This window comes from Cryptomeria japonica, chromosome 10 (assembly GCF_030272615.1).
Source record: "Cryptomeria japonica chromosome 10, Sugi_1.0, whole genome shotgun sequence".
Taxonomy (NCBI): Eukaryota; Viridiplantae; Streptophyta; class Pinopsida; order Cupressales; family Cupressaceae; genus Cryptomeria; species Cryptomeria japonica.
The window spans coordinates 69641255-69667605 of NC_081414.1; positions in this window are offsets into that span (position 1 = coordinate 69641255).

A 26351-nucleotide genomic window follows, 5' to 3' on the forward strand; every position below is an offset into this window, starting at 1 on the left:
AATTTTTGGGTCAAACTTAAGTTGACCATCCCAAAGATTCTTTTCCCAAGGCAATTATGGATTTACATTAAATTAATTGAAAAAGCTATGGTTAAACAACTCCCTCCAAAAGACAAATTTAAAATCCAAAACCTAAATCGATCACATGTGTCAAGCGACACAATAAAAATACTTTTACGAAATTATACATGAAATCTTGTCTCTTGTTGGATTTACACAAATAAACAAAATTCAATTTAATATTCATGCAACAATCATGTAATGCCCCTACTGTAGTCGGCCTTGTAAAACCCATTTGACCTTGGTTGACTTCCTATGTGGCATTCTTGAAATGTGAATTTACCATTATGTAATGTTGTAGATTAAACTATATGAATATTGTGTGTACCTATTATTGTGCGAATTTCATCAATTCTTGTGTAAATGTAATTGTTTCCTAATTCTTGTTATAAATCTCGGGCTAACGCCTTCATAGAATATGTATATATATGTATGCTTGCGTGACTCATGGTTGCGGGAGATTGCAGGTATTATACTGCCTAGGTGGGAGGTTCATCTCCATTGGGATTCGTAGGGTTGAGTATACCTCCTTCATCTTTAAGATTTGGATTAGGTGGTCATAAAACTCTCATCTTGCCTTAGCCTTGATTATGTGAGCATTGTGTGTGGTCCATAGGGTTCCTTTTTCATTTGGGTTGCATGTCGTGTGATTGGTGGACTTTCTTGGTTTGCGTGTCTTGCGTGTGGGGAATGGAGTATTTTATCTTAAGTATTTAATTCAATTTAATGTGTGGATGTACACATTAATAATTGAGAAATTTAAAATAGATAGTTTTCTTTTATATGATTAATCGTTAATTTAAAAGATTGCTTTATTTATATTTGTAGCAAGCTTAAGTATTTAAATTGAATTAATATGTTCATTTACGCATTAGTAGTTGAGGAATTAAAATAAATAGGTTTCCTTCATGAGATTAGTCATTTATTAAAAAGATCGCTTTATTATGTGTAGCGAGTTTAATTTAATAGTTAATTTTAAATAACGAATTTAATTAGTTTATGCGTTTTTAAAAAGGAAGATTTAAAGTCATTTGGAAATAGCAATAATTTAACCACTTTTGCATTTTGGAAAATGAAAGGGTAAATTTTATTATTTAAAGAAAATCATTTTTAATTTGTAAAGTTTGATATAGTGTAAAAGGTTGATTTTGGAAATTAATTTAATTTAAATACTTTACCCTTGTCAATAGTTCGAAATATAAATGTTGGCGTAATTAATATTGAGAAATTAAAATTTAATAAGAGAGAAGCATTTTAATTAGAAAATCAAGTTAAATTAATTAAATAGTTGAAAAGAATTATTATTTCCTTTTTATTTAAAAAAATTGCTTAAATTCAAAATTAGAAATTACATGAGGGAGAGAAAAGCATTTTTTGATTTAGTTAAAACAAAATAAAACAAAATGCTCTTTTATTAAATATTTAATTATTGGAAAATATTTTTGGGAGAAAACCTAAAATGTTTAGGTTTCATATATATTTTTAAAAAAATTATTTTATGAGGGGAGTTCTCAAGAAGGAGGCGGCAGCCGGTGGAAAGAAGAAATTTTTATGCATGTTGAGGAAACAAGAATCTAGAGCTTGGAGATTTGGCTCTGCAACAAAACTCTTCCAGGATTGCGTATGGAGCTAGGGTTTTGATTATTTCCTTGCTTGCCAAAGAATCTTACTGTTTGGCTTTGAAAGATCAGTGTTGGTTAATGAAAAATCTTACAAATTAATTTTAGATTTATGTTGGATTTGGGGATTTAAAAACTATGCACTTTGCTTGAAAAAAAATATTGATTATTTGAATGGTTATTTACAATAGATTTGTTAATTTAGTAATCCATGGAGATGAGATTTTTAATAATCTCTATTTTATTTTAAGAGATTTCATAAATCTGTGTTCATTTCTATTTAAAAAAAAAATAAAAATAATGCAGAGTGCTGAAGATGAGATTTTTAATAATCTCTATTTTATTTTAAGAGATTTCATAAATCTCTGTGTTCATTTCTATTTTTAAAAAAAAATAATGCAAAGTGCTGGAGGTGAGATTTTTTATTATCTCTATTTTATTTTAAGAGATTTCATAAATCTTTGTGTTCATTTTTATTTAAAAAAATAAATAAAAATAATGCAAAGTGCTGAAGATGAGAATTTTAATAATCTCTATTTTATTTTAAGAGATTTCATAAATCTCCGTGTTCATTTCTATTTAAAAAAAATAAAATAATGCAGAGTGCACTGGACATGAGATTTTTAATAATCTCTATTTTATTTTAAGATATTTTTTTTTATATTAAAGATAGAGAGAGCAGAAATACAGAGGCAGTGCCTCAACAACAAAGAAGGAGTAGCAGGCACCATCACGGGCCTACCCCGAGTTCAGTAAAAAACAAAACTAAACAGTATCGGAAGGTACAGCAAAAAGGAGCCACCAAAGATAAGCAAAATAGAAGGCACTAGCTGAGAATGTTATTATAATGCTCCACCCAGGTGGTCCATCCCTGGGGTCCCTCCATCCAGACGATATTCTTATGGTCCTAGATCTGACTCAACATCTCCAAATGCTCAGCAGACGGCTGCCTATTGTCCCTGATTTCATTGTTCAGCATTCTCAAGGCGTGCTCAAAGGAGGAAAGGTCATCAAAATTGCGTCTCCAGTCTAGTTTGCCTTTAAGCTCATAGACAAACATGGTAGCATGGCCATCCCACAGGAATCTTCTAAGTTTGTTCCTTTCCAAATTCAGCACGACCGAGACCTGCATGGCAATATTATAAAATATAAGTCTTCGAAAAGACTCAGTAAGAGCCCTGGACTGGCCACAGGATCTATCAGCATTTCTAATTTTCCAAATGAACCATAGGATGTAAGCAGATAAAATAAACCAGAAAATATTAGCATCTTTTTTTAGTCCCTGAACATAACCAGAAATAATTTCCATAATATTAACCAAGTGGGGAGAGGAAACACCAAACATCAGCCATACTTCCCTAGCAACAGAGCACTCAAAGAAGATGTGCCTGCCAGTCTCAGGCATTTTACATATAGAACAAGTATCATGCAAGTCATAATTCCCCTTTAAAGGGAGCCTGTTAAGAGTGAGCAGCCATTTAAAGCACTTGACTTTGGGATCAATAGCATTCTTCCACAACCTGCTAAAGTTTTTCTTCCACTGCAAGACAGAGAAGTTAGAGTACCAGATCATATTCACATGAGAAATAATAGAAGTATCATAAGCCAGGAGAGAGTAAATATTACGGGCTTTGGTTTTGGTAAGAGGAGTGCCATCTGCCCACCCAAAGGCCAGGAACCTATGAGAATCAATATCGCAGTCCTTCCGGAGGCCAAGCAATGTGTAGGCATGCATGATCAGGTTATACGTTCTTTTTGGGGCGGGGGGGATATTGAACCTAGTACTAAGATCCTCCCATGAGATAAGGGAACCATGTTCAAGAATATCGGCTAGGCATTTTACCCCCTTGCTATCCCAAGATCTAGCCGAGCACCCCCTTATCAAGGCCAGGGGTTTACCATGATGGGTCAAGTTCCACCACAGGGATCTTTCACCATGAATATGACCATCATTGCTGACCCTGGTGTTAACCAGGAACCTTCTGATATGTTCCCAAGCCTTCCATATGGATCTAAAGACACATGACCCCTGGATGGACACAGAGAAGCTTCCAGCCACCAGGTCGGTAAGAGGCAGACCTTTCCAAGACTTAGCCCTCTGAGGGACAGCCCTCTCAATGTTACTTCTGACAAGCACTTTCCAAGGCTCATGCCCATCAAGGGCATGAAAAATCCATTTAGCCGCCAGGGCAATGCCCTGAGTTTTGAGATCTTTGAGGCCAAGTCCCCCAAGCTCCTTCGTAGCGTGGCACCAATTCCATCTAACAGAGTGGGCCTTACTATTTCCTTTGCCATCAGACCAGAGAAAACGCCTGATGCCCTTTTGGATTTCCAGGATCTGGTAATTGCTAAACATCCAGGTGGAAGAATAGTAGATACTATAGGTAGAGAGGATTTTTTGGCAGACTTGAATTCTACCAGCCAGAGAAAGGAACCTATTGTTCCACTTATTGATCTTATTGTTGATTTTCCCTTTAACCTAGAGCCACATATCTTTGAGTGACGGGGAGACAGAGAAGGGAACACCAAGGTACCGAACAATTTTGTTTGGCCCCCCCCATTGGTAATTGGACCTGTCAAACTAGTCAGGAGGTTGGGTGTTCCAGCTAAGGAAGGTGGACTTGGTCTAGGAGATCTTGGCTCCAGAGATGGAGCTGAAGAACTGAGCCTTCAAGTTAAGATTGTCTAAGTTAAGCTTGGAAAGGTTGAGGAAGAGGGCAGTGTCATCCGTGAACTGAATGTTTAGGAGCTCATTATTGTCAGGGAGTCTAATACCTTCCACCTTAGGGGAGATAGTACTGTCTCTGAGAAGGTAAAAGAGGGCATCGGAAGCAATGACGAACAGAGAGGGAGCAAGGGGACACCATTTCCTAATGGATCGGGAGAGCACGATAGGGGGAGAAAGGGATCCATTAATATCGATTTGAGCAGAGGCATCATGCAAGAGAACTTTCACAATTTGACGAAACTCACCCGGGAAGCCGAAGGATTCTAGCATCATGATGATAAACTCCCATTCCACCCTGTCGTAGGCCTTCTCATAATCTAGGAGGAACATGGCAGCATCTTGGTTAGAAGACCTAGCCCACTCCATGGCTTCTCAGCTAGTGATGAGATTCTCAAGGATGTATCTTCCCTTGATAAACCCAGTTTGTGTAGGGCAGATAAACCTCGGAAGAAGTTTTTCCAGCCGAGTAGCAAGAATTTTAGCCAATATTTTATAGGAGACATTGAGGAGAGTAATAGGGCACCAATTTTTAATGAGAGCCTTGTCCCCATCCTTGGGGATAAGTTTTATGACGCCCCTATTAATACAGGAGCCAAGGGAGCCCTTAGAGATAGCCTCTCTATATAGGTCCAGCAGATCACGGGAAACCCACTCACTATTAGCCTTGTAGAACTCGATGGGGAGCCCATCAGGCCCCGGGGCCTTGTCGGGGAGGAGGGAGTTGATAGCAGATTGAATATCCTCAAGGGTAAGAGGGCACTTAAGCCGGGTGGATTCTTCTTCAGAGATCATATTAGGGATGATAGTTCTACACTTAGACCTATTCTCTCTAGCTAAAGCAGAGTCCTCAGAGGTGAAGAGGGCTTGGTAGAAGTGGGCAAATGCCTCCATAATATCCCCAGGGTTTGTAACTTCAGCCCCATTAATGATAAGTCTACCAATCCTTTCTCTCGTATGTTTAATCTTTAGGAGATTAAAGAAGAATTTGGAGCCTTTGTCCCCCTGTTGTAGCCAATGGGCGTGGGCTCTGATCTTAGCACCTTTGATCTTGATATGTTGATGGGAGCGGAGAGCAGTTCTGGCATTGGATACCAGGGTGGCTAGAGATGGGCAAGAGGGATTAGATTGGAGGTCGTTTTCCAGTCGGGTCAGCTCCGAGATGAGAGATTTTTCTTCAAGTCTATAATCCTTGGCTCTTTGTTGTCTAATAGTTTGAAGGAGCTTTTGCTAGGAACTAACATTAAGGTTCCAAATGTCAATCTGGGAGGCCGATTGATAAATGGATTTATTAAAAAGGCTGATGAGCCTAATTGCCATAAGGGTGTCGGAGTCATGCAGCAAATCACAGTTAAGGATGAATTTCCTATTCTTGGCAGCAGGGGGGGAGCCAGAGAGTCTAATATCAGTAGAGATGGGATGGTGGTCAGAAAGGGTGAAGGGGCAGACAACCACAGGGTTGCAATGGTCAGAGGGGGTAAAGGAGAAGGTATCTTTTTCAGCATAGAAGCGGTCAAGCCGGCAGTAAATCCTGTGCCCACCTTTTTGGAAATTGTACCATGTGTTCCAAAGACCTTTGGATTCGGCCTTATTCCCAAGCAAAGGGTCAAGAAGGTTTTTAGAGGTTTTCATTCTATCCGAGGAAGATTTCTCCGGGCCTTTCCACTCGAAGGGGTTGCCCCCCAATTTATCTTCACTATCCTCAACCATGTTAAAGTCCCCTCCTAGGATCCATGGGATGTCCGGTAAGGAAGTGAGCCATTCCCATAACGTGATTCTGCCTTTATAGTCATTCAGAGCATATATGGAACAGACTCCAAAGAGGGTATTGTCAATGCTAAGGGTGGCCTAGACAGCCCTGTTGCAAGGGGAACAACCTTTATCAATGACTTGATTGCCTAATCTAGAGTTAATAAGCAGCCCAACACCGCCCCTGCCTTTGCAGTGCTTTGAGCAAATTTTTATAGATTTTTTCCAAATTTAGTTTAGGTTTGCTTCAAGAGTGAAGTTTATAGATTTTATTTCTTGCAACATTAATAGATCAATTTCCTTATGAGAATCCAGGAAGCGTTTGACAACATATTTTCTGTCAGGGGCTTCCAGTCCTCTTACATTCCACGAGATGCACTTCATGGCGAACAATGGTGAGGGGTTACACATCCTTAGCAGGATGAAGACAATTGCCATTGGCAGGCATCGCCTTGCCATCTTTCTTCTTAATCAAGGTGGATTTATTCTTGGAACCCACAGGTCGACCCCGCTTGTTAGCCTTAGTACTGCTGCTAGTTGGGGTATCAATATCATCCCCAGATTCAATCTCACCTTGCGTAGTTATCCTGATGGGAGTGTCATTGGGGGCAGCATTCATATCAATCCAGGGCACATGTGTGGGAACAAATGAAGAGTTTAGATCAACACCAGAGTCAGCAACGATGTCACGAGATACATCATCACTACCAAGCTCCCTGTGGACAATCAAGGGATTACCCTCACATTGTTCAGTAATGATGCTAAGAGAGCCGGTGAGAGCTGAGGCTCCACAGTCAATGAAGAGAGGGTTATCCCTTAGGGAGGGCACAACTTCATCAACAATTATAGCATCGTTACTGATCATAGCAAGGGTATCAAAGCTGTTTTTAAAGTCAGAAGGTCGATCCTTAAAGGTAGAGGCGGGAGCCGGATTGGGATCCTGCCGATTAGAGTGATCAAGATCAACTATAGGTCCATCTGAGACGGGCGATTTCACAGACCTTCTGCATTTTTTGAATCTGGAAGAGACTAAACGGAACCCGTCCTCATTAAATTCTTCCATGGTTGGGTTATTAGGAGCAGTAGGAGGAAGAGGGGGGGGGAGGGGCAGATAGGCATGTCTCTGAAATGGGTAATCCCTATTCAGGAGCAGAGGAGGAGTTCACATTTGAGGGCTTGGGATTAGCTCCATCATCCTGGTTCTTCTTTGTGTTTGAAGATCTCCTCGATATAATGGGACAATTTTTTCGGATATGGCCATCCTTTTTGCATAAAAAGCACGCATTAACGCCTCCTAGGAATTCCAGAGGGCATGGGAGGTTTCATCCTCAATGTTGAGCCTAAGGAAACTGGGTAGATCAATCCCAGGCTTAACAGAAAGGAGGACCCTAGCATCTAGGTACGGAACAAGACGAGATGAGTCATCCATCCAGATGAATCTACCCAACGGCTCAACTATTTGTGGGATAAACTTCCATAAGAAAGGTGGGACATTCTTCAACACAAGCCACTTGGGACAGGATAGAGCAAGTATTTCTTCCGCATTAGCTTCAGGGGACCAACCTAGGGCACGGAATGAGGTTTTACCCACATTCCAATAGATTTTTTTTAGAACTTCGACCTGAGTCTCATGCGATTTAAAAAATATAATGAACAAACCTTTTTGCAATTGTCGACAAAAGGAGATAGGAAAACCAAGTTTAATATTCCAGAAGTTGTAAAACTAGTCATCCATAAACTTTCTTGGAGGGCATTTATCAATGTCAACGCAGGCAAAGAAAATTGCAATGTCTTTGAGTCTAGACTTCTCACTAGCAATAGCACTAACCATAGATTCGTTCAGAGAAATGGAGAAAGAAGTGGAGCCATCCCCAGGGTTCTTACCTTCTGGATTGGCTCCATCGCTCCCGTCCATTGCCATGAACCTCGCATCTTGCGCCACCGAACCAGCACTCCTACCAGTGACCTCGCAGAAGGACTGTTTGGACGGAGTGGAAGGCAGGGGACCAAGCGGCAGGGATGAAATCTGGGGCGAGCCATCCATCTCAACCTCCATAAAGGTTGAGCACGTTCGGCCAGGGGGAGAAATAAATGCACGCAGAAAGCAAAAATAAATGCAGTAGCAGAAAAAAGCAGAAGAAAGGACACTCAAACCCTGCGGAGGAGGGAGACCTCCTCAACTGACCGCCACCTCAGGGAGTTTCAGTCCACATCAGCCAAAAGTTCGCCACCGAGCTCCATCAGTTTCAATTTAAAATTTGTTTAATCATTTTAAGATATTTCATAAATATCTGTGTTCATTTCTTTTCTTTTTTTTTAAAAATAAAATAATGCAGAGTGCTGGAGATGAGATTTTTAATAATCTCTATTTTATTTTAAGAGATTTTATAAATATTTGTGTTCATTTCTATTTAAAAATAATAATAATAATGCAGAGTGCTGGAGATGAGATTTTTAATAATCTCTATTTTATTTTAAGAGATTTCATAAATCTCAGTGTTCATTTCTTTAAAAAAAAAAATAATAATAATATTAATAATTTAATAGTAAATTAATAAGCAAATTTGGATGAAGTTTAATTAATTAAATTCAAGCTTTTTTTTTTTATATATTATTTAATTTTAGATTATTAAATAGTACTTGGATTTTAGATAATTGATATTTAGGTAATCCATACTTGATTTCATGTTATTAAATAGATATTGATCGTGCCCAACTCTGGATAATATATATTATTAACAGAGATTAAGTATTAATTGTCGATTAATGTGGATTTTAAATAAAAGTTAATTTAGAAAATCCATAAACTTGATCGACTTTAATAGTTAAATCGATATAGTAATTGAATGCCACTACAGGTTAATGCCTATGCAGATTTAAATTTCTATATTCAATTTTGGTTATTTAATGGTAAGAATTCATATGCTTGTTAGGACCCTATCGTCTGGTGGGTCTGTGGTTGGCCATAGGGGGTCAAGTCCCTAGTTAGGGTACCATTAGACAAGAGACCTTTGAAATTGCTTTATATGTGATTAGTTAGATCCGCTTCTATGAAGGGATCATTTATGTATTTATTGTCCGAAGTGGTCATTGTATAGTGGTTGTGTTCGCCTTTAAGGCAAAGATGTAAATGACATGAAACTTATGTAATCTTAACTATATTAATTCCTAGAGGGGTCTTGCAGTTGAGCAGACCCAGAGATGTAGCCCTCTAGGGGTGAACTCTGAGATCATTTTTGTGTTATGTGATGCTTTTGTCTCTCATGTTTCTTACTTAGAGCTAGCATGTATGGTTACATTTTGCAAGTGTATAATGGGGATTTAATGAAGTTAATTCTTGAATGCATGAATATAGTCATCTTGTTAAATGTAGTAATTAGGGTCATAAAATATTGTAAATATGATTATGGAAAGTATTTAGTTAATGTTAATGGAAAGAAGTAAGCATGGAAAGAAATTCGCTAGGTTACAATTATTGGATTAACTTGTTATAAAGCTTGTAATTTGAACGTATTGAATGGGTAACAAATATTGGATTAACTATCATAATATCTAAATTGAAATCTAATGGATGAACCTCATTTGGCTACTTATCGTATTATCTTAATAAATGAACATCGTCATGTTAGCTATATTTCACTAAATTGGATGAATTTATTTAGTTGTTTACGTTTTATTCTAAACAAATAATCCTCACCAAATTAGTTTTATAATTGGATGAACTCAATTGGTTACCCACATTTTAACCTTTATAAATGAACTTCATCATAATAGCTATAATTGAACTAAAATGGGAGAACTCATTTAGTTGTGTATATCTTAATCTTAGCAAATGTATTTCTTCATATTAACTTTATTTTAACTAAAATGAGTGTACTCATTAAGTTACCTATATCTTAACCCTGATGGATGATCTTCATTTGGCTATTTACATTTTATCCTATATAAATGAACTACAATCTAATAGTTGGTTATGTTTAAACCCTAATGAATGAACTTCATTTCATTGGTTTATATCTTAATCATTGATGAATGGATTTCACCTTATTAGCCATATTTTAACTATAAAAGATGATCTCATTTGGTCGGTTATTTTTAAACCTAAATAAATGAACCTTGATATATTAGTTACATTGTATCTAAATGGATGGACTCGTCAAGTTAACCATACTTAAACCTTAATGGGTGAATTCTTAAGTTAACTATGTTTTAACTTCATTGGGTAAAATCCCTCTTGATAGCCACTTCTGCAACCATAATAGATGAATGCTTCATAATCTCTATAATGTTAATTCACTGAACAAATTATATCCATGTTCCAAGTAATAACATGTAACTAAGTTATCCAATTTAATTGGATCTATTGTCGTGAGTTGAGTTAGGTGTTGAGTTACGTAATCATGTTGGGAAACTCCTTAGGTTTGTTTAGTCTTCCACTATGTTATCTAAGCATTAGATAACTCCAATGTATCTTAATGTTGTGACTTAATTTTAACACTCTTATTATTATTATAAAAAAAAAATATTTACACTCCACTTGAGTGTTTTAGCTTTAACCCTTCGGGGTTTCCTGGTGGGGAATTACATTTGGTATCAGAGCCCATGTTGCAACACTGGGATCTCTGGTTTCGCTTGTGCGCTTTGTTGGTGTGTGTGTGTCTACCTTATGTTGTATGCTTGTCCTCGTTGATGTGAGGGTGTGATTGAACAAACCCTACTTGTGTGTAACGCGTGTGTTCACACCTTGTTTTCACCTTCTTGATGTGGGTGCTTTGGAGTGATTATAGGTGTTTTGTTTACTTATTAATGCTTACTATGTAGTAAAATGAATGACTATAACCCTTCCTCCTCTCTCTCTCTAGAGATTAAAAATGTTTCTGATATGGGTAATTATCCCTTATTTAAGTTTTCTTATTGCAAGAGAAAGGATGAGATTTCTTGAGCCCTGGTGTGAGCCTTATAACACTTATGTGTTTTTAGATTGTGTAAGGGGTTTTGGTTTGAAAGTTAATATTGGTTATTGAGAGAAAATTGTATGTTTACATTAAGGATTCTCCATGTGCTTTGTAGGAGTAATATAATTAAATTCCATCTTAAGTAAGGTGCATTAATATGCACATAGTTGATTTTGTGAAAATTGCTTTGTTTTGAAAGAAGTACCAAAAGAGAACATGTTATAGTAGCTTCAAGAGTGTATTAATGTGTTCCACAAAAGATTGTTTTATGTGCTTCTTCAAACCAATTTGATTTAGGACCTACTTTAGCAACGCTCCATTTAACTTGCTTTGGATATAGATAATTGTCTTATTGTGTTTAGAAAGAGAAAATGAAAGATTTGTTAATTTGTATGCATTAATGTGTAATGTTTAGTAGATAGCTCCTCATTTACCTTCTTGTCATAATTCGAATTTCAATGTTAGGTTTGATGTATTGTGGTATTGAATTAAGAATAGTGAGTGTTCTCAAGAAGACTTGTATTACCGAAAAATTGTTTGTCTTGAATTCTTGTTCGGAAAACTATAACATTATATTGCAACAACAATAATTGGAAATGTCATGTTAGGTTGTTTTGGCACCCTCCTAAAAGATAGCGAAATGAAAACTGTGCAACTAAAATGATAGACTTATATCTGAACATATAGTGTGAACTTGTAGATCTTATGTATTCGTAGGAAATAGTTGATTTTCCAACTCTCTTCCTCCTCTTGCCTAAAATATAAGGTTGTTGTTTTTGAAATACTATTAAGAATGTAGTGATTTAAGGGATTTTTTATAGCGCATATGAAGTTGTATGTTTGCTTTTGGCTTCTAATTGAAAGAGGAAAGTTTTTCACCTTGGAAAAAAAAAATTGCATAGTTAGTAATGTGAATGAAAATGCTTAGTGGAAATTGAGAAAGATATTGGAATGACATTATTTCCTTGTGTAAATTTGAATTGTTAAGAATTTCAAAACGTGTATCTAGAGTAAACTTTATTTAGTGATTCATGTGTAAAGCATAATTAAAACTTCCCTTAAGTAGATGTTAGCGTGGTCTAAAGTCCTCCTCGTAAATGTGACTAAACCAGTAATGGTGCTATTCCTTGTGTGTTGTAGGAAACCTGTACTTGCTATGTGTGCCCATGGGATGGTGAAGTAATCAACCATGGAGGATATGTTTGCCTATGAATATGGGAAACCATACCTATTTATGTGATGTTGCATATTTGTTCCCTTACTGAGTGCCAACCCACGGGTTGTTGATAAGTCAGTATGTGAAGGGGTAGTATTAGAAGTCACCATTCCTTGAATAGTATGAACAGCATACGAGTAATGTCGACGCGAAGAGACTTTAGCTTCCCTATCGCAAGGAAAAATATAGTTATATAATGAAACTGTATTATAGGTGTACTCAATACTTTCCCTTATAATGAACTGAGTTATGAGGTTCATGTGTGCTAGCCTAATTCCTATCCTTTATTTTTGAGCATATAGATGACAGTCCTTGAGCATAATGGGGGATACTATTGGAGAATCTTTTGTCTTGTCTTCATGAGAGGTGTGTTATTTTTCACATGAGCCACTAATTGACTAGTGTTGGTAGACTTGTGGGCAGACCTTAGCGATGTATACCCTTGTCTTACAGCGAGTATCCTGAGAGGAACATCGCTATGCGGGGTGTGACCAACACATGCCTTATTTGTGAGGTACACTGCCATGTGGGATACGTTCATTGCATGCCTTGTCCGCTTGGAGCATTGTCATGTCGTGCTGAGACATGATGCAGGATGTAGTAGACATTGCCATGTGGCCTACCGATAGGTATAGGGTAGAGCCATGCCGCGTGACGACGTGATGTGGGGTGATGTCGAGGTGCACACTACCATGCCATGTGGATGTGTGACTTGGCCACACCACATGATGAGCTACTGTGATAGCTAGATGATTGTTCCTTCCTTCCTCGTTGGTGGCTAGTTGCTAGTCACGTAGTGATGTAATGTGCACTTATGATTTTCTTTTATTACTTATTTATTTATTTATTTCCTTGTGGGCCAGCAAATTTATTTTATTTTGACCTTGAAGGTTTAGCCACGATCTTGCAATCTTGTTTTTACTTGATTTGATGTTGCAAATTCCAGAATTATTTTCTTGCCTTACTGTTGGAATTGATGATTATTATCTTTATACTTCTATACTTTGGTGGCTAAACTGGTTTATCCTTATTGTTTTCGTAAGCTGGTCTTGTGTTACAATGTGAATTCCTCTCCAAGAACGTAGGAGACGGTCTTGGTTGAGTGTATACGAGGAAGTAGATGTAGGGAACCTTGAGGATGGAGGTATGTGAGGTTGTGAGACAGCTAGGATCCACTACCTACCTATGAGTAGTGATTATCTCTTGGAGGCTAAACACCTTACAAAACAAGGGATGTTCATGAGGGTCTTGTATGGAAGGTAGCACCACTATGGTGTACCCTAGCACCATCAAGCCCTTGAGTGAGATGTTGGATATTGATGATCATGTTATTTGTACTGAAATCAGGCATAGAGATGTTGATCATGCATGTTATCTTTGACCGAGCATTAGACATGCTCACATGTGGCCTTTTGTGTTGTGCAATACCAGTTATGTGGATGGTTATTGTGTGTAAACATGGATTAAATGGTGTTAACTTGCCACTATGTAATGGGACGTAGTTATTGGAAAAGTTCTTATATGCCTAGAAAGTGCAAACAATTGAGTTGTTTATGTTGCTCCTATGTATTGAAATGTTAACTTGGATGTAGAAATTGATATTTGAAGCTTGTGCTATGCAATAAAGTTTTGTTAAAAGAGGTATGGGTGAAAGAATTTGATCTTGATGGCATATTTTCTTGTCATGTTTGATAGATGAGTATGATAACTATGTCTATATCTTTTAATGCTTTAGTTTGGTGTAATGAAAGGAAGGAAAAATTCTTGTTTCTCTACTAAGATTGTGTGTAATTTCTAGAATATTTTAAGAACTGTATGATTTCAGATGCATTTTATTAATGGATAATGACATTCGTAGAAGATTTATAAATAATGTTTTAATTGTTTGCAAAATATTTATTTGTGCAAATTGATAATTGTTAATTCAGTTTCAGGGCTAATACGTGTTGTATGATTTCCGTTTAGCCTTGCGACTTCCAGGAGTAAGTCAGAGCCTAGGGGGGGAGAATGTAATGCCCCTACCCTAGTCAGCCTTGTAAAACCTATTTGACCTTAGTTGACTTCCTATGTGGCATTCTTGAAATGTGGATTTACCATTATGTAATGTTGTAGATTAAACTATATGAATATTGTGTGTACCTATTATTGTGTGAATTTCATCAATTCTTGTGTAAATGTAATTTTTTCCTAATTCTTGTTATAAATCTCGAGCTAACACCTTCATAGAATATGTATATATATGTATGCTTGCGTGACTCATGGTTGTAGGAGATTGCAGGTACTATACTGCCTAGGTGCGAGGTTCATCTCCATTGGGATTCGCAGGGTTGAGTATACCTCCTTCATCCTTAGGATTTGGATTAGGTGGTCATAAAACTCTCGTCTTGCCTTAGCCTTGATCAAGTGAGCATCGTGTGTGGTCCGTAGGGTTCCTTTGTCGTTTGGGTTGCGTGTCATGTGATTGGTGGTCTTTCTTGGTTTGCATGTCTTGCGTGTGGTGAATGGAGTATTTTATCCTAAGTATTTAATTCAACTTAATGTGTGGATGTACGCATTAGTAATTGAGAAATTTAAAATAGATAGTTTTCTTTTATATGATTAATCGTTAATTTAAGAGATCGCTTTATTTATATTTGTAGCAAGCTTAAGTATTTAAATTGAATTAATATGTTCATTTACGCATTAGTAGTTGAGGAATTAAAATAAATAGGTTTCCTTCATGAGATTAGTCATTTATTAAAAAGATCGCTTTATTATGTGTAGCGAGTTTCATTTAATAGTTAATTTTAAATAACAAATTTAATTAGTTTATGCATTTTTAAAAAGGAAGATTTAAAGTCATTTGGAAATAGCAATAATTTAACCACTTTTGCATTTTGGAAAATGAAAGGGTAAATTTTATTATTTAAAGAAAATCATTAGTTTGATATAGTGTAAAAGGTTGATTTTGGAAATTAATTTAATTTAAATACTTTACCCTTGTTAATAGTTCAAAATATAAATGTTGGCATAATTAATATTGAGAAATTAAAATTTAATAAGAGAGAAGCATTTTAATTAGAAAATCAAGTTAAATTAATTAAATAGTTGAAAAGAATTATTATTTCTTTTTTGTTTAAAAAAATTGTTTAAATTCAAAATTAGAAATTACATGAGGGAGAGAAAAGCATTTTTTGATTTAGTTAAAACAAAATAAAATAAAATGCTCTTTTATTAAATATTTAATTATTGGAAAATATTTTTGGGAGAAAACCTAAAAAGTTTAGGTTTCATATATATATATATTTTAATTATATTATGAGGGGAGTTCTCGGGAAGGAGGCGACAACCGGTGGAAAGAAGAAATTTTTATGCATGTTGAGGAAACAAGAATCTCGAGCTTGGAGATTTGGCTCTGCAACAAAACTCTTCTAGGATTGCATATGGAGGTAGGGGTTTGATTATTTCCTTGCTTGCCAAAGAATCTTACTATTTGGCTTTGAAAGATCAGTGCTAGTTAATGAAAAATCTTACAAATTAATTTTAGATTTATGTTGGATTTGGGGATTTAAAAACTATGCACTTTGCTTGAAAAAAAAATATTGATTATTTGAATGGTTATTTACAATAGATTTGTTAATTTAGTAATCCATGGAGATGAGATTTTTAATAATCTCTATTTTATTTTAAGAGATTTCATAAATCTCTGTGTTCATTTCTATTTAAAAAATTAATAGTCTCTATTTTATTTTAAGAGATTTCATAAATCTCTTTGTTCATTTCTATTTTAAAATAAAAATAAAAAATGCAGAGTGCTGAAGATGAGATTTTTAATAATCTCTATTTTATTTTAAGAGATTTCATAAATCTCTGTTTTCATTTCTATTTAAAAAAAATAATAATGCAGAGTGCTGGAGATGAGATTTTTAATAATCTCTATTTTATTTTAAGAGATTTCATAAATCTCTGTGTTCATTTCTATTTAAAAAATAAATAAAAAAAATGCAGAGTGCTGGAGATGAGATTTTTAATAATCTCTATTTTATTTTAAGAGATTTCATAAATCTCTGTGTTCATTTCTATTTTAAAAAAATAATAATAATGTAGAGTGCTGGAGATGAGATTTTTAATAATCTCTATTTTAGTTTAAGAGATTTCATAAATCTCGGTGTTCATTTCTTTTAAATAATAATAATAATAATATTAATAATTTAATAGTAAATTAATAAGCAAATTTGGATGAAGTTTAATTAATTAACTTCAAGCTTTTTTATTTTATATATTATTTAATTTTAGATTATTAAATAATACTTGGATTTTAGATAATTCATATTTAGGTAATTCATACTTGATTTCATGTTATTAAATAGATATTGATCGTGCCCAACTCTGGATAATATATATTATTAACATAGATTAAGTATTAATTGTGGATTAATGTGGATTTTAAATAAAAGTTAATTTAGAAAATCCATAAACTTGATCGACTTTAATAGTTAAATCAATATGGTAAACGAATGCCACTACCGGTTAATGCCTATGCAGATTTAAATTTCTATATTCGATTTTGGTTATGTAATGGTAAGACTTGATATGCTTGTTAGGACCCTGTCGTCTGGTGGGTCTGTGGTTGGCCATAGGGGGTCAAGTCCCTAGTTAGGGTATTGTCAGACAAGAGACCTTTGAAATTGCTTCAGATGTGATTAGTTGGATCCGCTTCTATGAAGGGATCATTTATGTATTTATTGTCCGAAGTGGTCATTGTATAGTGGTTGTGTTCGCCTTTAAGGCAAAGATGTAAATGACATGAAACTTATGTAATCTTAACTATATTAATTGCTAGAGGGGTCTTGCAGTTGAGCAGACGCAGAGATGTAGCCCTCTAGGGGTGAACTCCGAGATCATTTGTCTCTCATGTTTCTTACTTAGAGCTAGCATGTATGGTTACATTTTGCAAGTGCATAATGGGGATTTAATGAAGTTAATTCTTGAATGCATAAATATAGTCATCTTGTTAAATGTAGTAATTAGGGTCATAAAATATTGTAAATATGATTATGGAAAGTATTTTGTTAATGTTAATGAAAAGAAGTAAGCATGGAAAGAAATTCGCTAGGTTACAATTATTGGATTAACTTGTTATAAAGCTTGTAATTTGAACGTATTGAATGGGTAACAAATATTGGATTAACTGTCATAATATCTAAATTGAAATCTAATGGATGAACCTCATTTGGCTACTTATCGTATTATCTTAATAAATGAACATCGTCATGTTAGCTATATTTCACTAAATTGGATGAATTTATTTAGTTGTTTACGTTTTATTCTAAACAAATAATCCTCACCAAATTAGTTTTATAATTGGATGAACTCAATTGGTTACCCACATTTTAACCTTTATAAATGAACTTCATCATAATAGCTATAATTGAACTAAAATGGGAGAACTCATTTAGTTGTGTAGATCTTAATCTTAGCAAATGTATTTCTTCATATTAACTTTATTTTAACTAAAATGAGTGTACTCATTAAGTTACCTATATCTTAACCCTGATGGATGATCTTCATTTGGCTATTTACATTTTATCCTCTATAAATGAACTACAATTTAATAGTTGGTTATGTTTAAACCCTAATGAATGAACTTCATTTCGTTGGTTTACATCTTAATCCTTGATGAATGAATTTCACCTTATTAGCCATATTTTAACTATAAAGGATGATCTCATTTGGTCGGTTATTTTTAAACCTAAATAAATGAACCTCGATATATTAGTTACATTGTATCTAAATGGATGGACTCGTCAAGTTAACCATACTTAAACCTTAATGGGTGAATTCTTAAGTGAACTATGTTTTAACTTCATTGGGTAAAATCCCTCTTGATAGCTGCTTTTGCAGCCATAACAGATGAACACTTCATAATATCTATAATGTTAATTCACTAAACAAATTATATCCATGTTCCAAGTAATAACATGTAACTAAGTTATCCAGTTTAATTAGATCTATTGTCGTGAGTTGAGTTAGGTGTTAAGTTACGTAATCACGTTGGGAACCTCCTTAGGTTCGTTTAGTCTTTTGCTGTGTTATCTAAGCATTAGATAACTCCAATGTATCTTAATGTTGTGACTTAATATTAACACTCTTATTATTATTATAAAAAAAAAATATTTACACTCCACTTGAGTGTTTTAGTTTTAACCCTTCGGGGTTTCCTAGCGAGGCATTACAAATCACTTTTACAAATAAAATACAATACAAATGGGGTGTTGTCTCTCCAAATAGACAAACCCTGGTTTTATGAACGCACATAGGTCTAGGTTTGGTTCTCCATAATATTTTCATGGTCACATGGATAATTTTCCTGCACATCTCAATTACACATTAGTAATTTCAAATAACCTCTGTAAAGCGGAAAATCGCGATCGAACCCTAGTTGCTCTCCCCTCTTCCAACTCCAAGGAGAGAGAAGGGAGATTCACTCTAGGGTTGATGGTTTTCACTTAGGGGAGAGACTTTACATTCAAAAGAGGGGTTGAAACCCACAAGATCCAATCCCATGCAATGCAAGATTGGATGCTAAATGAGTTTCAAGGGTTATGACAGCAAGGCTACCCTCTTTTGTAAAGAATGTGCATAGAAGAATTAAGCTAGGAATGCATAGAAAGTGAGAAAGATTCGCTTATAAACTGAGATAGGAATATAGTATGAAGCTACGGACCTGGAATTAGCAGTAAAATGTCGATACGGCGTTGTCCTGCAAATTTGAGCGAAAGTTGTCAGGACGATGGCACCCGAGCGCCACGGTCCTCCGAAAAATCTGTGAAATGAAGGGGGATCTGTTCGTCTCTGCACAAGGATTCCAGATCTTCAATTTCAGCCGCGTACCTACAACCTACACACAGAAAAGTGAAGACGATTGGGGGGTTAGGGATTAGGGGTTTGCCTTTAGGTCAAACCCCGGTTTTGGAATTAACCAAGAAATGAGCAATGCTGTAAATGTAAATGTCTGTAATGTAAAACAAGTACTAATACCTTGTTGTAAGGATGTTTGTATCCTTATGTGCGAAGGTATAGATGTTGTATGTTGTATGTTGTAGTAGTATGTTGTAAGTGATCTCCTCTTCAATGGTTGAATCCTTGTCTTGAATGCAACACTTAGCCTTGAATGGAGACTTGAAATGATCAATTGCTTGAAGGAATGCTTGAATGCTTGAATGCTTGAGTATAGTTTCCATGCTTTTTCCATCATATCGAATGAAAGAGGAAAATGTAGTTTATATACTTGTCAATTAGGGCTGATAGACTGATTTTCCCGACCTTAGGCCGACTAGGAAAGATAATTTTCCAATTTGCAAACATAAAGACCCGAAGTCCAAAAGAGATCGGGCCCAAAATAGGACCCAGGGACCAGGGCGCTGGGCGCCATGGTCCTGGGGGACCAGGGCACTGGGCGCCCTGGTCCTGAAGGACCAGGGTGCTGGGCGCTCTGGTCCCACCTCCCGGGACAACAGGGTGCAAAGGAGGTTCAGGCCAGGGTGCAAGAAAATGCGGTTTTCAGTGTCATAATCAGGTTTCGGGGTCTCCATTCAGGTTGCGTGTTGCATCGCCATCGTGAAGACCTAAATGCGGTCAAAATTGCAAGTGTCACAATTTTAGGACGCTACATTTAGGCCCCACTTTAGCGGGAGTATAGGCGTATGCTCATACTTCTGGTAAAGTACAAGGAAACAACATTGAAAGACTTTCACCACGTCAAGGAGGCAAGATACACCAAGCCCCCAGTGGACTAAGGATCTTACGACTTTGATTGACAAAGTAAAAGGGAAGATCACGAGGGAGAACCATGACTGTCAGTAGTAAGGTTCCCTCACTATGAGTCATGCAAGAAAGATATCAAAAATTTTCAAGGCAAAGCTAAATTTGTCAAGAAATTTTCAAGTATCTTGAAAAGATATGAACGGGATGTATGCCCCCCTACGTTAAAGCGATCACACATGCCTCACTGGGGGTGATTGCTTTAAGGTAGTGATACATATAAGAAAATGAAAAAGGGAAAGGAGCATGTTATCACAAGGATTTAGCCCCCAAGTGTGAGATAAGCCCAAGGATAATAGACACAAAACACAAAGCACGAGGTGACTTCACTTTCCTCGGGGTCAGTATGCTGTATGATAATTCATGTATATATATCATATGTATGTATGCATAATTGTTCTTCATTCCCCAATCAAGGAAGGTCACCTAGAAGAAGGGAACACATGTGTCTTTTGAGTCAACATGAGAGAGAGACCAAAAGAGATCTCAATGCTTTGCATCATCCTCAAGTAGACAACACCAAGGACAACAAATAGAAGAATGAGAATAACATATAGAAGAAGTAACACAAGAGAGGAGGAGAGAATCTGCTATGCTAATGTAACTAGTCTAGCATGTCATCTACCCCCCGATCTTGCTGATCAATGTTTTGGGAAGGCAGGGAACACGCTAGAGGAGGAACATTCAACACAGCAGATGGAGCTATCACAAGATCCAAACAAGGGCTATGTTCATGTTCCAAGCCACGTTGTTCTTGTCTAGGAGCTAGGATAAGTGCTTTAGAAAATTTATTAGATAAATGGTTATCAATATCAACAAGTTCATATTCACTATCAGAAGCAAGAGAAGCAACATTTTCATCATGAATAACATTTTCATCTATAGCATCATCAAGATTTATAAAAATAGGGTCTTTAATTCGCACAGGATCAAGACCATCATGCATCTTATGTTTTGGAGATTTTGGAGAAAATGGAATAATGCTTGTTGAAGGTGTTTTTGGAGATTGCAAAGTTTGAGAAGCAGCTGCTTGAGCTCTAAAATGACGCTTTCATCGGCGTTCACGTGCAGAATGATTTTGTCTAGTCTTAGTAGGAAGTGGAGAAGATTGAGGAGGAGGAATGTTCTCAGCCTTATCACTTGGGTGTTTAGGTTGTGGTCTCTTAGGCTAGATAATAGGAGAAGAAGAAGGTCTCTTCTCTCTATAAAAAGAAGGAGGAGGGACTGCTCCATATAAAGGAGGAATTTTTGGTTTAGGAAGGAGACCAAGTCCATCATGACGAGGAGGGATAGGTCTACTTTTAGGAAGTTTATTAGATATAGACATAGTCACATCCATAGGGATGGGTTGGGAATCTTCTTGAGGAAAGACATTAGTTTTATCTTTCAAAGGAAGAACTTCCTTCTCAAGAACGATAGGAATGTCAAGTTTGGGTGTTCTAGGTTCACTTAGAGATAGGATCATATCTGTTTTCCACTTTTGATAAGATTTAAAAAGATGATCACTTCGCGGAGGAAGAGACTGGAATTGTTTAGGCCAAAAGTAATCAATAGGAACGCTAGAAGTTCTTTCAGCTGGTTTAAAGAGACTATGATTGACAGTAACAACTTCACCATTACGGGGAAATTTCAAACACTTATGAATAGGAGAAGCAATAGCTTTCATGGAAGATAGCCAAGGATAGCCAAGCTTCACACGAAATTGTTCGGAAGATGGAATAATAGCAAAGTTCACATCAAGGGATTTGTTATGGACCTCAATAGGCAATGTAATAGAACCAATTGCAGGAGAAGAAAATGCATCAAATAGTTTCACAATCACATCTGTTTTGTCATATATCACTTGATTCAATTGCAAAGTAAAAAGAAATTCTTCAGTAATAACATTAACCATGCACGAAGGATCAATAAGCACTCCACGGAAAGGTGTATTCTTGACTTTTGCAACTATGTATAAAGGACCATCAGGTGCCCTAATGGTTTCACTGGAATCAAATGTGATGGAAGGTTCTTTAGGGTTTTCTTGCTGCTCTACAAATTTAATCACATTCGGAGTCATAGACACAAGACCATCAAATGAAAAAGAGGAATCATTAGTCTCAATCACATTAGAGGTATGAGAAGGTAATGGATCAGTGAAAATATGAAGATTTTGATTAGGAGGAGCTACAGATGTATTGCCTTTATCATTCACTCCAGAAACAGAAATAGTATTATTATCAATCAAATCTTGAATTTTACCCTTTAAAGAAAAACATTTTTCAGTATCATGCCCAGGCTGACGTTGAAATTGACAAAAAGCTTTGTTATCAAAATAAGGTGAAGTAATCTTTGCAGGATCAATTTGCCTTATAGGAGGAAGAGTAAGCACATTTTGTTCCAATAACTTATTCATAATACTATGCAATGATTCATTCAAAGGAGTATACTTTCTTTCTTTCTTGAAAAATTTAGAAATAGGAGGCACACCTGATGCTGCATTCACATTGTTGTTGATGATGTTTTCATTGAATTTGATGGAATCTCTGTTCGGTTTAAACTTCCCAAATGGTTGTTGACTACTATCACCCTTATCACTCGGAGCCATAGGATGTGATTGTTCCATTTGACTCACAGTCAGTTGATAATTGTGAAGAGTTGCACACAACTGTTGGAAAGAAGTAAACTCAGAAAATAGAAGTTTGTCTCGAATATCTTTTTGTAAATTAGAAATAAAGATTCTTTGAATATCATTGTCAGGCACTGGAAAAGAGATTTGAGCATACAAATGCTTATATCTACCAATGAAATCAGTCACTTTTTCTTTAACACCTTGTTTACAATGCATTAAATCAATCAAAGTAACTTTAGGACTTATATTGTTTTGAAATTGTTGAATGAAAGCATTTGCAAGTTGTTCGAAAGAAGTAATAGAATAGGAAGGCAACGAGCAATACCATTTTAGGGCTTTGTCTCTTAATGTTCTAGTAAACAGTTTTGCAAGCAACCTTTGGTCATAAGCAAAATCAGTACATATTGTTTGAAAAGTCTTAACATGTGTTAGAGGATCACCTTTACCATTATAAAGCTCCAAATGCGGAATTTCAACATGTTTAGGAGGGATAGCTCGAACAATGTCAAGAGAAAGTGGGCTCGCAACATCAAATGTGGGCACACTAAACTTAGATTGATTCATAGAGGCAATTTGTTGCTGTAAAGAAGAGACAGTTTGTGCAAGATTGTTAATGGTCGCTTCAGTCGAAGAGTTCATATTAGATGTGTTAGATTTAGATGGAGGTGTTATGTTATTGAAAGAAGGTAAAGAGTAAGGTGGTGGGACTCTATGATAATTAGTCATAGGAGATGATTGGACAGGAGGAACACTACAAGGAGGAATGGAATGATTGAATGAATTGCCCCCTTGCATCATGTTCATTTGTGGAGATGTAATAGGAACACTCATTGAAGGGACGAATGAAGAAATCGGATTGAATGAAGGAAGAGGGTTAATTGAAGAGGAAGGATTGCCCCCATGACTGGTGATCACAGGAGGAATGTCTTGTGTAGAAGTAGCCATTATGTTTGATGTAAAGGTAGGTATGCTAGCAATAGAAGTCGTCAAAGGAATAGAATGATTGACTTGAGTAGGAGGTTGTGTATAACCCAAATTTTCAGCACAACTCTTCATAGGCATCACATTCGAATCCACAATGTGTGCAATACCACGCAAAATATCAATTCCATTCTTATCACTTTGAAGCATACATTTTAGACCCTCAATTAAAGGAAGAGCTTGACTATCGGGGTATTCTTGAGACATCCATTGTCGAAAATCGTCAAATTGGTTATCCAATTTTGAAAGTTGTTCTTCAGAAACCTCATGGAGAGCTTCTTCATCATTAGGAGGATTAGAGGAATTACCCATGTCCTCGTTAAAAAGGCTATTCAAATTAGGTTCCATCTCCTCAGTAGTTAAACCTCGGAAAGACTTAATTCTACGGCTTCGTCTAACGGGAATAGTGTAAGTAGGGCTTATTGTTGTAAAACTCATGCACTAGAGAGGGAGAGAAAATTTTGATTTTAGAGGTAACAATTTTCAGTAAAATCAGCCAATCTTCTGGATTTAAGCTATTAAATACAATCAGGACAATCTCCCGAAATTTCAGAAAAAATGTCAGGGACCGTGGCGCTTCGGAGTGCACACGGTCCCGACAACTTTTTTCGAAATTTGCAGGGATGAAAGTTATGATGATTTTAGAGCTAATTTGAAAAAAAATGAGTGATTTTATGATCTGTAAATAGGCCAAATTAAAGTTGCAATCTCAAAATTGAACCCTACCAAGATTGTCGAAAAATTTCAAAAATTTGAATTTTGAAAAAGAGAGGGAGACTGAAATTTTGAATTTTATGATTTTAGAGGGAATGTCAACAGCAATGCAAATTTTGAAATTTAAAAATTGACTCAATTTCACGCAAAATTCAATTTTGAAAGCGGAAATTAAAGTTGTTGTAATTAAGCACTTAATTTCAAAAGTCACAAATTATAAGAATTTGAATAAAGCACTGAAATTTTTAATGAATGCAAACACACTTTTCAGATTTAGGACAGTAAGAACACAATTTTGACACAAAATTTCAATTTCAATGATTTTTGAATGTTTAGAAGCCTTAATCCAAGCAATCACAAGACCAACTTTGACTGTAATTTTGAAAGTGTTATAATTGATAAAATCAGCCAAAATTCTGGATTTCAGCAGGAAAATACAGTAAGATCTAGCTCCCGAAATTTTGAAAAAAATGTCGGGGACGATGGCGCTCGGAGTGCACACGGTCCTCGCAACTTTTTTCCAAATTTTCAGGGATGAAAGATATTGTGATTTTATTGCGGAATCCAAAGTTACAGCTGATTTGGAGATGTTTTGATCAATGAAATTGTCGGACAAAGGTTGAATCAAGAGGGTTTTAAAAATTAGGGTTTTGACACTTAACCACTTAATTTTCAAAATTAAAGCATAGATATGAATTGATAATTTGTAATAGAAGGATAGATCTGAAACAAGCATCAACAATTAAACATTTCACAAGTTTAATTACTAAAAAGAAAATTTAGGGTTTTTATGCAATTAACCTCTAAAATTTTGCAAAAGATCAACATGGAAATGTAATCAAGGAATCCAATTTTCAGATCTAACCATGAATAATCAGAAAGGATGTTCACGTCGGGTTCACCAAAATGTAAAGCAGAAAATCGCGATCGAACCCTAGTTGCTCTCCCCTCTTCCAACTCCAAGGAGAGAGAAGGGAGATTCACTCTAGGGTTGATGGTTTTCACTTAGGGGAGAGACTTTACATTCAAAAGAGGGGTTGAAACCCACAAGATCCAATCCCATGCAATGCAAGATTGGATGCTAAATGAGTTTCAAGGGTTATGACAGCAAGGCTACCCTCTTTTGTAAAGAATTTGCATAGAAGAATTAAGCTAGGAATGCATAGAAAGTGAGAAAGATTCACTTATAAACTGAGATAGGAATATAGTATGAAGCTGCGGACCTGGAATTAGCAATAAAATGTCGATACGGCGCTATCCTGCAAATTTGAGCGAAAGTTGCCAGGACGATGGTGCCCGAGCGCCACGGTCCTCCGAAAAATCCACGAAACAAAGGGGGATCTGTTCGTCTCTGCACAAGGATTCCAGATCTTCAATTTTAGCCGCGTACCTACAACCTACACACAGAAAAGCGAAGACGATTGGGGGGTTAGGGATTAGGGGTTTGCCTTTAGGTCAAACCCCGGTTTTGGAATTAACCAAGAAATGAGCAATGCTGTAAATGTAAATGTCTGTAATGTAAAACAAGTACTAATACCTTGTTGTAAGGATGTTTGTATCCTTATGTGCGAAGGTATAGATGTTGTATGTTGTATGTTGTAGTAGTATGTTATAAGTGATCTCCTCTTCAATGGTTGAATCCTTGTCTTGAATGCAACACTTAGCCTTGAATGGAGACTTGAAATGATCAATTGCTTGAAGGAATGCTTGAATGCTTGAATGCTTGAGTATAGTTTCCATGCTTTTTCCATCATATCGAATGAAAGAGGAAAATGTAGTTTATATACTTGTCAATTAGGGCTGATAGACTGATTTTCCCGACCTTAGGCCGACCAGGAAAGATAATTTTCCAATTTGCAAACATAAAGACCCGAAGTCCAAAAGAGACCGAGCCCAAAATAGGACCCAGGGACCAGGG